Source organism: Mytilus edulis, chromosome 1, assembly GCF_963676685.1.
Source record: "Mytilus edulis chromosome 1, xbMytEdul2.2, whole genome shotgun sequence".
NCBI classification, from domain to species: Eukaryota; Metazoa; Mollusca; class Bivalvia; order Mytilida; family Mytilidae; genus Mytilus; species Mytilus edulis.
In genome coordinates, this window is record NC_092344.1 from 75,200,565 (window position 1) to 75,209,232 (window position 8,668).

Genomic DNA, 8,668 nt, shown 5'->3' on the forward strand with positions numbered 1-8,668 from the left:
CTACCATAACCGCTGTCGTAACACAAAGATGACAATTATCTTTTAAGATGTCAGAGTTGTCTTTCTTCTTATAAGTAACTATTTTGCTAGAGGTATAGGGGGAGGGTTTGTTTAACCCCGCCGAATTTTTTGCGCCTGTCCCAAGTCAAGAGCCTCTGGCCTTTGTTAGTCTTGTTTTGTTCTAATTTTTGTTTCTTGTGTACAATTTGGAAATAAGTGTGGCGTTCATTATCACTGAACTAGTATATATTTGTTTAGGGGCCAGCTGAAGGACGCCTCCGGGTGCGGGAATTTCTCGCTACATTGAAGACCTGTTGGTGACCTTCTGCTGTTGTTTTTTTCTATGGTCGGGTTGTTGTCTCTTTGGCACATTCCCCATTTCCATTCTCAATTTTATCTAACGTGAGTTCATAAGTGAAATTTCATGCCTATATTCAGACTATCATTCATTTACTAAATTCATATATGTTATACATCACACATGAGCTTGACATCGAAGGTGCAGAATAACACTTAGTACCAAATTTCTTTAAAGTGTTTTTTTATGTAATTGTGATGATTTAAAAGCGAATACTTTTGATTTAGTTTTTTTTGTATTATACATGCACAATCTTGTCAAATTTATATATTTTTCTTTGGCATTCACAAGATAACTTTATTTTGGTAATTACTACGTATGCAGTCTGCGCAACGACATGTACTATTCAGTATCCTTACGTTTTGTTGTACAACTAATGAAGAAAAGAAAACGCTTAGTGTTAAATCGATTTTTTGTGGTTTGATATCAGTTTTTTTCGAGCTTACATTTCATCTTCGTTTATTGATATTCAATGCATATAATTATCTGTTACATATAACCTTATGTTTAACACCAATGTTTACCGGCACATTATCATTTTTTAAAGAGAGCATGTTCGTAAAAAAAATATACTGTATGACACATTTACTCATGGTATTGAAAACAGTTCTATGACATGTGAAATGTGTGGTAGCATGGTATATGACCCTTATCACGTGTACCTATTACGAATATGGTTTTATCATGGTTTTACAACCTGTCCTAATGAGAAGTGCTGCATACGGCGTATTAAATACTATCCCACCTTCAATTCCAATGACATCATCAAGTTTGTATTCTTATCCCCAAGGACTTCCGGTATCACTCTTGGTTTCGCCCTTCATGGCCAATTGGTATTAACTCAGTCTTCGTCCCGCACGGTATATGATATCACTTCGAGTTGCATCATTCGGTGACATCCAGTATCACTTCAGGTTTTCAATGTTTAAGGGCATTTGCTATATCACATCAGGTATTATAACTCTCAATGACCTGATATTCCTTCCTTTTTTGCCATTCTTTGGCACCTGATATCATACCAGGTTTCATCATTCATATTTGTTACGTTTCGAGGACGTGTTTTTCAACAAACTACCGGAATTCCCATGGGAAACAATTTTGTTCCTTTTCTTGACGAATTGTTCCTTAATTCTTATGAGGCTGACCTCATACATAATACTTCTTAGCAATATACTTTAAAAGAGGGACGAAAGATACCAAAGGGACAGTCAAACTCATAAATCTAAAACAAACTGACAACGCCATGGCTAAAAATGAAAAAGACAAACAGAAAAACAATAGTACACATGACACAACATAGAAAACTAAAGAATAAACAACACGAACCCCAACACAAACTAGGGGTGATCTCAGGTGCTCCGGAAGGGTAAGCAGATCCTGCTCCACATGTGGCACCCGTCGTGTTGCTTATGTGATTACAAATCCGGTAAATAGTCTAATTCGGTAGGTCACATTCATGAAAGGGAAGGGGATTGTAGTTACGACGTAAGGAATAAAGGCAACAGTAGTATACCGCTGTTCAAAACTCATAAATCCATGGACAAAAAACAAAATCGGGATAACAAACTAAAACCGAGGGAAACGCATTAAATATAAGAGGAGAACAACGACATAACACTAAAATGTAACACATATAGACAAAATCCCACGAGAATAACAAATATAACATATATATATAACATCAAAACCAAATACATGAATTTGGGATAGACAAGTACCGTGACACGTCTTATCGCAATGTGAATTTACACTCAAAAATAAGAGAAAACAAACGACACAACGTTATAATGTAATACACACAGAATAATCATTTGTGAAACGGTTATTCCATAACGGTCAACCAACTCGTGATGGCGTCCGTAAAATTTACGAAGGGATGATTTCAACTTCACCACTTGGAACTCTTGGTTTAATAGCTTCCTTGTGAGCAGTAACCCTCTATCAAGAAAATCATGATAGGAAATGCAAGCACGGGAATATCGTATCAATTGGGAGATATATACCCCGTATGCAGGTGCTGCTGGAATGTTGCTACTTAGAAATGGAAAGTTCACAATTGGAAAGCTGAATTCATCTCTTTTGTCGTAAAGTTTTGTTTTCAACTGACCCTCATTGTCAATTTCGATATGTAAGTCAAGATATGAAGCCGACTTAACTGTATCTGTAGTATCCTTTATCTCCAATTCGATGGGATAGATGCGTTCCACATAGTCACCAAATTTTGAATTGTTTAGTGAAAGAACGTCATCTATAAAGCGGAAAGTAGAGTTAAAGGATATTGTTAACTTCTTATCTTTCTTCCTAAGAAGTTCCTGCATGAAGTCAGCCTCATAATAATAAAGAAACAAGTCGGCAAGTAGAGGGAACAGTTTGTTCCCATTGAGATGCCGACAGTCTGTTGAAAAACACGTCCTCCGAACGTTACAAATATGTTGTCAATCAAGAAATCAAGCATCTTGATAATATCGGTTTCAGAGAATTGTTTGTTTGAATCAGAGTGATCCTTTACAAAGTATGATTTATCCCTCCCTAAGACAAGATACTTGTATCTACGTTGGCCATTCTTTTTTATGAAGCAAAGTAATACCAACTCTTTCAATTTGTCTTTTAGTTTGGAATGCGGAATACTTGTGTAAAGAGTAGAAAAGTCAAATGTTTTAATACTGTTACAAGATGAAAGAGAGTTAGATTGTATGTACTCTAAAAGATCTTTCAAATTGGAATTTTTAAGTATCCACATCTGATTCACGCCACCTCTAGAATAGGCAGTTTCACAATAACTTTGAAGCCCGTCTTTGATTGCTGATAAAATAGATGTTAATAATTTAGAAAGAGGTTTCGTGGAGCACTTGGAAGACCCACAATATACCGTTGTTTGTAAGGACACTTATATAGTTTAGGTATCCAATACAGTGATGGAAGATCCAGTTCTTCATCTTTGGTTGAAATACCAAAGGAACAAAGAACAGACCTATGATTATCCAGGATTTCCTCTTTGGTAAGTGTTGTGAGGGTATATGTTGAGTTTCCAAGTGAATTGTCTATACCTACTTCGTTTATCAAGCAATTAATGTAGTGACTTTTACAGACAAAAACGATGTTATTTGGGGCTTTGTCTGCGGAGACAACAACATATTTATCATGGAGGTCGGATAAGTGTTTAGCAACATTTGGGTCTTTAAAGATTGACGTAGCATGGGCATTGATGGACTTATTCAGTTTCTTAATTCTGATTTGTACTAACGTCCTCACTGCCTTAATCCATTCGGATAAAGTGTCTACGTCTTCCTTTTCACGTTAAGCCCATTGCCTGGCATAATCCTCGACTGAATCCATCAAAATTTTAAAGTTGTATTTCCAATTGATGGATTTAGGCTCACGATATTTCGGACCTTTCGATAACACATTTCGTAGAGAAGTGTTATTAACAATGTTAAGGTCACAGGTAATAACGTGGCCAGCAGAATTATATTTGAATTGGGAACTAGCACAAGTGCAATCAGGAGGTTTAGACTTGAAGTCGTCAATATCGAGATTCTGCAAAACGCGTTTGTAATTGAAAATTTTAGTTGCAATAGGTTTGGTATAGGTATAAGAAATTATTGGTACAGACCGGTCTTTGAAATAAGGAGGTATTTTCGATTGAACTAATTTATGATGAAGGATATTGCCTAGGTTGACGCCATCGAGACCTTTGTTAGCAAAGGAAAGATTTAGAAAAGATCTTTTCTCTTTTTCATCTTTTCCAATGCGAACTGGCTTGAAAAGTCTGTGACTTGCAATATCCGAAATTATAGCTTGAAGTTTGTATTGGTTTGAATGAGGGTTTGTAACAACTTTATTTTTCGCTATATAGATGACGTTCCCACACTAAATAATTCAAAATTTGGTGACTATGTATATAGCATCTATCCCATCGAATAAGAGATAAAGGATCAACAGATACAATTAAGTCTGCCTTATATCTTGACGTACGTCTACAATGCCGTTCCCGTTTCACTTATGCGATCTAACGAATTAGTTTATTTACCGGATTTGTATCATGAGCAACACGACGGGTGCCACATGAAGAGTAGGATCTGCTCACCGTTCCGGAACACCTGAGATAACCCCAATTTTTTTGGTTGGGTTCGTATTGCTTAGTCTTTAGTTTTCAATGTTGTGTACTATTATTTATCTGTTTGTCTTTTTCTATTTAATCCATGGAGTTGTCAGTTTATTTTCAATCCCTTAGTTTGAATGTCCCTCTGGTATCTTTCCATCCTCTAAGGACAACTGATATCTTTAAGGATTCCCCTTCACCGGCATCTGATATGACTAAAGGACTCACCCAACTGTATCATTTTAAGTCTCGTCTTTCAAGATACTGAAGGTATCATTTTTACGGGCAGCTACTATTACTTGAAGGTTACTGATTTCATTTAATTTCAATCTTTCAATTGAATTTGCTGCAAGTTTCACCCCTCACGAACATATAATTCCTGCATGTTTCAATACCGGTTTCAACCGTATCGGGAACTATCAATTAAGTAACCTTCATGAACACTGTGTATCATGTACACCTTTCAACCTCAATTACAGTAGTTTTAACCTTCACGGACAATTAATAAATTAATAAAGTTTATCAATTCGCGGGTTATTAATTTCACGTGAGGTTTCACACTTCATGCATGAGAACATGATATCATTTTAGGTTTCACCCTTCAAATGCAACCTACTATACAAGACCTTTTCAACAAGTGTTTGTCTCAAACGTCATAATGAAGGTTATTCGTTATGATATTTGTAGAACTTCTCGTTCTCATCCTGAATATGATTGAAATATTTCTACTTGCTGTCGCACCACTCACAATCAATCAATCATATGTAAAACTTGAAAAATAGACGTTAACGTCAAATTTAACATTGTTTTATGTTCATTGACGAGCGCAGCATACGTATGTTAGTTTTGGTTTATTGACGAGCGCAGCATATGTATGTTATTTTGGGCAATGGATGCCTCCGTAATGTACTTTCATTTTTGTAGTTCACCAATGTTACGCTCAGTTTAAACCAAAGGGACTTTAACAATATAGCGAAAAAGAACAGGTAATAGACATGTTGCAAATGAAACACATGGAACACACGTACACATACAACACATGCAGACAAAACAGACATCCAGATCTTCAGCGTGATATGTCTGATATGACACTGTCGCGGAATCATCAACAAGCAGTGAGATCTGAACGTCCCTTACAAAAGGAAACAGATCAAACATATGGCCGCATCATTACATTTTAAATTGATAATAATATCACATTGCCTGATAATAGACAGTAAAGCGTGTTATTTTCGAGGGGCGAAATTTTCGCTTATTTTCACGGATAGAACAAAATCGCCAAAATAAATTCCTCCAATTTAAAAGTGTACATGTAAAAGTTTTGATAAAACTTTTGAATTCGCCAAAATAATAACCGCCAAAATATGTCGTAAACCTTTTTCGATGAAAATCGCGAAAATAACACGATATACGGGTATTTTAAGGTTGGGAAAGACGCATAACATATGTATGCGATGTTTTTTTACTAATCTTATTGGATCAAAAAGACTTCCGATATGTTTTGCAGAGGTAAAATGAAAAAAGAACATAAGGACTCATGGTTAAACTGGGTGAGAACGGAAAAGCGATGCGTAGAACGACAACAAAAAAGAAAACCAAGAAACAAAAAACAAATCCGTGAACAAGAAAAAAAGTCAATTGCTCTCAATTTTATGTAATAAGAGAAAACACGGACCCCGTAAATGTGGAACCAACGCAAGTGTTCCGGCAGTGGTGAGCAGTTTCAGTTTCTTGCAATGAACGTTTTTTTTAAGTATAGGCCATGTTGGGTAACGGAGAAAAGTGTCATTTAAGAAGGGAAAAAGAGACAAGGTCTGATGTTATTCGGGGCGACGACAACAATTATAACTGTCAATAATATACTAGTATGTATAACAAGTATTACAGTACTGAAGGTCCATATTAAAACGCGACGTCTACAATATTCGCAAATGTGTTTTAGTCGAGTAACAGACGGACAGTTACACTGGGGTAAAGCTGATGACCGTAACTGCAATCACGGTCATCCCAAGATGTATGACGAAAAACTAGGTCAGTATTTGTATCGTCTGTTTAAGTGTTTCTATATCATTTTCTTTACAAAGCATTCATTGGTACGATGTAAATTTATAAAAGATTCACATGGAAATCACAAATTACTACCGAGAAATGTGTGTTAAACAGAAAATTGGATTTTAAAAAAATCGCTAAGATGACCGTAAATCATAATCGCGATGACCGTAACAGGATCAGTCAGCGATTCATAACAAGGGTGACCGTAATTGGTTAAAAGATGACCGTAACTTTGTAAATGATGACCGTAACTTTTAAAGGATGACCGTCTATTTTAAGAAATATCCATAATTGTATTAATAGCTTTTTGTTGAGTTTGTCTCAATAGGGGCTCGATTAGCGTATATAAATGTATTTAAATCAATTTTTTTCAAATATTTGCCGTATTTTGAGTTTATGACAGTGATAGTAAATTATAGCATATTTCTCGTAAATAATTAAATATTTAAGGAATGACTGTAATATTTTTCTGTCTATGAAGAAATAACATAAAAAATTTGGTGCACACCGAATAACGCGCGTAGCGGGTTATTTAACAGTGTGCACCACATTTTTTATGTTATTTTGAATAGACAGAAAAAATATTACAGTCATTTCTTATAATTTAATTCTTAATTCCATTTTAAACCGCAGAAAACCATGAAAAACGTTGATGACGTCACAGTCACATGACTAAATTATGTTTATGGGCTCATAACAAAATAACGTCAGCCAATCAGAAGACGTGTTATATCCAAAATTAAATTATTTATTGATAACGACATTAAAATTTGAAAACAAATTGACAGCGATACGACGAAAAGTTGATGAAAAAAAACCGGTTAAATAAACATATGAATATCTAGTAATCGAGCCCATGTGTATGGTTCCAGAGGTAGCACATTAATAGAATTTATGTAATATACATAAATTCGGTTATTCTAGTGGAAAGTTTTAATCTCGTCCGTTGCAGTGCTTTCCTTTATAAATTCATATGTAGTCGATAAGATGTATAGTGGTGACGTCAATTTGACGTTAGCATTCTTTTTAACTTTGAGCTGCAAGTGAACAGACGTGTAATTACAATACAGAGAGAAGTATTTTTAAAATATATCAAGTTGAATTACTATAGTGGATATTAAAGTTGGTATTTTATATATGTATAATAGGCAAAGAGATATAATGGATAATACAAATAATTGTTTTAATAAAAGAATTGTAAAATAGTTAGAAATTGTTGAATTTCGAAACGGCGTGGCCGCCACGTGGTGCCGAATATGAAATAAAAGAAAAATTATTTAATCACTATACGACTTAAGTTAAAGAAATTATATTTTTGTGGTGACTTTATATTTGGTGAATAATTCACCCAGTGATTCTGCTGCGGAAGTAATTACTTCGTAGAACACGACATACTATCAATTCAACAAAAACGATAATACATCGTTTGAACGGCTACAGCTTTAAGATATATTGTCATTGATTAAAGACTTTTGATTACACACACAAACAAACGAATAAATTTGAAATAAGTAAATAAATAAATTTAATAAAAATAAATGAATAATTAGGCCAAATAAAAAAGCATGTGTGTTTCCTGTTTCCCTACCTACCCTATATTTTAAGCTTAGAAATAGCCTACCCTAAAGTTTTTTTTTGTCATTTTTCAATAAGCACTGTTAAAGTCAGGATTTCTCTCCCATAGACTCAATGTAAAAAAAAATGGTAAAATAAAAAAAAATCCCTACCTACCTACCCTATTTTTTTCAAAGATGAAACAGGAAACACACATATTATTTTATTTGGCCTTATACATAAATTTAATTGTGAGTTTCAGTATGTTGAGAAGAGGTACCAGGAAGCGTACAGCATCAGCGAGAGCTGGATTAAGAAGGACCCCGGTGGTGTCGAAGGGAGTTTCGTCACGGGCGTCAGTACAATCATCGACGGTTACAAGGCCTGAGGCTATCTATACAACTTCTGGACAGGACGGCGCTGCCATACCAACAACTGCAACAACAGTATCAACGACAAGAATGTTGATGCCAACATTTTCTAGCATTCAGGGCAACTCTGTCCACATTCCGGACATGTTACCATGGCAACCAAGACTAGCAATAGACCCCCAGCCAACTGTTGATAACACACAGTTTGTGTCACAAACAGGTAATGTGGCC